Genomic DNA, 4,832 nt, shown 5'->3' on the forward strand with positions numbered 1-4,832 from the left:
TTGAAAGGTTAGCACACTGGATCTTATTTTTTCTACATTAATTAGATCTAAATCTGTAAATATGTCGGAGTTTACCACAAATACATTCTCAGTGCATTGTTGTATGGACTTCGAGAATCCCTGAACCAACATGTCTCTGGAGTATACAACTTGCTGGACCAGAAATGGGGTGATTTCTGTAAATAAAATAAAATACTCTGTATTTGCATTCTCACATTTGGAAAAAACATTGCTGACATACTTTCCTTACTTATGCCGAGGGGTCCTTTATATCCATCCTCCTTTGCCTCCTTTTTGCAAAGGAAGCATCTTATAAGCTAGATGACTCTACTATAAACACTTTTGAGGGGTACTGACATGCTTAGCAGCATATATCTATGCCAATTAACTACTTTCACCTTCCCTGCTATGTACAAGTTCTTGAAGCCCTTTAATTCCTTTACAACCCTGTTTAAACCTAGTTTCATATCTCCTAGGAAATGGATCCAATTCAAAACCCCTTTTATTAGCGCATCTTTTGTTCTTGCATCCTTATCAAAGACAATATCTGAAGAATCAAAATGCATTGAAATGGTGCTGGACTGGTTGGGCTTTGGCCAAAAATTTACCCAAAGAATCAACATGTTTTTCAATAAGTTTCATTTAGAATTGTAGTAAATCACAGTATCCTCCAACCATTTGGTCTGCAACAACTTCTCCATAGGAATGTTTGTCTCTAGTAATATTTTCTAGTGATAAGAAAGATATCCATGCAATCAACATATTGCATAAAATATTTTGCATATACACTTCTGCACTTATGTAATACTAGTTGTTCTCACTCCACAGTCAATTTTCAGTTTTCTGGCTAACTATGTGTTGTTTAACAGTTTATATTAAATGGTGATTCTTGCATGTTAAGTCAAGTGTTTGGTCATATTTTCTCTTGCCTACTGATCTTTTTATGTGCCTGTATTTTTTAGATGGACACCTTTCTCTTCACATCAGATTCTGTCAATGAGGGACACCCTGACAAGCTTTGTGATCAGGTTTCTGAAGCCATCTTGGATTCTTGCTTGGAGCAAGATCCTGAAGGCAAGGTTGCATGTGAGATTTGCACAAAGACAAATATGGTTATGATATTTGGAGAAATCACAACTAAAGCTAATATAGACTATAAGAAGATAGTGAGGGGAACACCTATAGAGGAATTCAATTCATGTCAATGGATGTTGGCTTGCGTGCAGATAATTGCAAGGTCCTGGTGAACATTGAACAAAAAAGCCCCGACATTGCACAGGGTGTCCATGGCCATCTTACTAAGAATCCTAAAGAGATTTGTGCAGGAGATAAGGGCCACATGTTTGGGTATGCTACAATTTGAGACCCCGGTGTTGATGCTTCTCAATCATGTGCTAGCAACAAAGCTGGGAGCACAGTTGACTGAAGTAAGAAATAATGGAACCTGCCCCTGGTTGATACCAGATGGAAAGACCCAAATTATTGTTGAGTATAAAAATGAGGGAGGGGAAATGGTCCTGTTAAGAGTTCACACTGTTCACATCTCTACTCAACATGATGGAACTGTTATCAATGATCAGATTGTAGTTGATCTCAAGGAGTATGTCATTAAGCCGATTGTTCTTTCTCAATATCTAGATGAAAATACAATATTCCATTTCAACCCATCTAGGCGTTTTGTAACTGGAGGACTCCATGGGGATGTTGGACTCACTGGGAGGAAAATTATTATTGATACATATGGTGGTTGGGGTGCTCATGATGGAGGAGCCTTTTCTGGAAGGGGTCCCACCAAGGTGGATTGTAGTGGTGGCTACATTGTTAGACAAGTTGCCAAGAGTGTTGTTGCTGCCGGGCTAGAACGCTGCTGCCTTGTGCAGGTTTCATATTCCATTGGTGTGCCTGAGCCACTCTCTGTATTTGTTGACACATATGGAATTGGATAGATTCTATATACTGAAATCCTGCAGTTGATCAAGCAAAATTTTGACTTCTGCCCTAGCATGATTTCTATCAATCTTGACCTAAGACGGGGAGGCAATATGAGGTTCCAAAAAATAGCTGCATATGGCCATTTGGGTTGGGATGATCCTAATTTCACTTGGGAGACTGTAAAGGTCCTTAAGTGGGAGAAAGCTTGCAACTCTGGAGTAAGAATCTGGTAACCTTGAAACCATTCATGATTTAATGTGCTCATTAGACTCTGATTTAAATGTGCTCAACTTGTTGGACTCTGAACACTAATTTGTAGAATCAGTTGGAAAGAAAACAATTACTCATCGCTGTACTCATGTGACCAACAGCGTTTTCAATTTCCAGGTGGAGGTCCTAAGCAACAAGAAAATTAGAGTTTCATAAACATTCAATCTTCCATTAAAAATCAACCAGAGGAGTTACATAAACGTTCAATCTTCCATTAAAAATCAACCAGAAGAGGCAAATTTAACGGACATTTCAAATATTGCTTAAATCTAGAAAACCACATGAAATACATACTGAAATTTCAACACATAGTTGGTAACAATAGCAAAAGATGGGAATCTATCCCCACTCCACAATACATCCCGTAATGGTGATGAAAACACCTAATTTTCCCTCTTAGACGTATGGAAGATTCGAAGAGCTTGGTTACATGCTTTGGGGATAAATATCTCATCACCTTCTTCCTTCATTGATAGCGACACTGCAAACACTCTGCACTTTTGAACAATTAAGAGCAGCTATTTGGGTATTTAAGACCATGGCTACTTAAGAAACTGATAATTGTAATTTGTGATCACTGTTCAATTTTGGACATTTACAAAGCAGTTATTTGGGCATTTGAGTTCACAACCGCTGCTTAAAGTGTAGGTAGTTGTATTTTGTATTTCACTAATTGAAACACTCTCAATGCCTCCTCAGCAAGTCCATGCCTTGCATAAGTTGCAATCATGGTAGTCCAAGAACAAACATCTCGTTCTGGCATTTGTTTGAAAACTTTGCAAGCATCATCCAGTATATTCCATCTCAACCCTTTCTTAGAATTCTGTTTAATAAATTAATTGTTTCCCATCATTGTGAAATACTTTAAATAGAATTCCCATGAGTAATACTTTAAATAGAATTCCCACGAGTATGTTAGGAAAAATTTATAAATAAAGAAATGAAAAGGCATAGTAAAATGTGTACATTGTATTATTTTTTTGTTTTTCTTTTAATATATTTCCTGGAAATTTCAAAAGGACAGAAACAACACTTAAAGTCTTCCATCAATGAAATATATATAGCACATCTTCGTTCTTCACACCATACATATCAGCCTATTGGAATTCAATCTATTACACATAGTGCTCACAATTCATTTGGCTACAAGAACAATACCACATAGTGCTCACAATTCATTTGGCTACAAGAACAATACCCTGGCAGATGTAACAACCATGCTAAGTCCTACATGTACCTTGGAACATATAACTTCCATGCCTAGTCCTTATCCATTTTTAGCAAAGTTCATAGATCCACAACATGAGGGCATTGTTTCTTTAAAAATAGTTATTTTAAAGGTGGAAGCCCACTTCTCCCTTTATTTTCTAGGACTATTGAAAGCACAAGCATAGATTAAACTTCCTTAGCTACAACATGAATTTAAAGTCAAAGAAATACTTACAAAGATGGGCATGGTAGAAATACTTACAAAGATGGGCATGGTGTTTGAGACCTTGCATAGGTAGACATGAGGGGTCTTCTTGTTTCTTTTCATATTCCTACTTTTCCACATGTCATTCCTGTTCTAAGTCTACAACTTCTATAACAATAATGGTTACCTGAACTTGACATTTCGGTCAGTCCGAAGATCAGCCCAATTCTGACGTTTCTAGACAAGTTTCTAGACATGAATACTTTGCTTGCAGCCCAATTCATCATTTACAGAAATTTGTGAGTTCGATAAGACGATATCAAGGCCTCTAGGGATGTCATAAGGTATAGACAGCAAGAACTATGCTTCATTTCCAAATATGCTTGACACCCACATTAGACTTCAAGTAAGGAAATGGACTAAGTAGTATTCTAGTTTATCAAATTTCAAAAATGGATGTTTCCCCAACTTGATTATAAGTCAGTAATGCTCATTCTTCTTCACAAATCGATTCTTCAACCAAGGTCCCAAATCTTTTACAGGCCAATTTAGGCGGCCTGTAACACTTGTTCCCTACAAATAATTCAAGGGCAGAAATGAATTCATTATATCTTTACATTCCTTTGAGGTAAACGCTAATCTCTCTTTCTATCTCGACCTTCAATGTGTGAAATGTTGTTTATCAAAATTATCTCTTTACTGCGTACCCATTCTACTCTTATTTTAATAGATGGGCTCCCTGAAATCTATGCAACCTCTTGCAAACACTCAGTTTTATGATAGAAGTATTCATATATATATGATAACAAAAGTAGAAGTCGATCAAATTTAAGTAGATCCAATCTTGGTTCAGGAATTCGAAACACTGCAAGCCAGGAGAATAATGATATAGGTGTATCTCTCAATTTGCTTGAGAATGCTACCTAGCTATTAGTAGATCACGGATTTCACAAGTATAGGCATACAAATTTAGGAAAAACGTTTTTAATCCTTGTTTTCCCCATTACTGTGCTCAGACATATTGATGTGAACAACCTATTTTGCAGAAACATCAATATTTGGTTGAGGATCATGGTTTGGATTCTGCAAGAGTTATGGCATTCAATAAGGTTAGACAATCTGGGGTTGGCCAACATAGTTTCAACGACATTTCAAAAGTATCTAATATGGAGTAGGGAGCCATGCCAATGACTTGATCCAACTGAGAAAGGTTACA

At 36.9% G+C, this 4,832-nt stretch overlaps 1 pseudogene; it reads left to right on the plus strand.

Moving 5' to 3' along the window:
- The first annotated feature begins 962 nt into the window (after window positions 1-962).
- LOC149234613 (S-adenosylmethionine synthase 1-like) lies at window positions 963-2,497 on the plus strand (annotated as a pseudogene).
- Window positions 2,498-4,832: the final 2,335 nt, after the last annotated feature.

This window comes from Pinus tabuliformis, chromosome 8 (assembly GCF_031772625.1).
Source record: "Pinus tabuliformis cultivar Carrire ecotype Pingquan chromosome 8, CPIR1, whole genome shotgun sequence".
Classification (NCBI taxonomy): Eukaryota; Viridiplantae; Streptophyta; class Pinopsida; order Pinales; family Pinaceae; genus Pinus; species Pinus tabuliformis.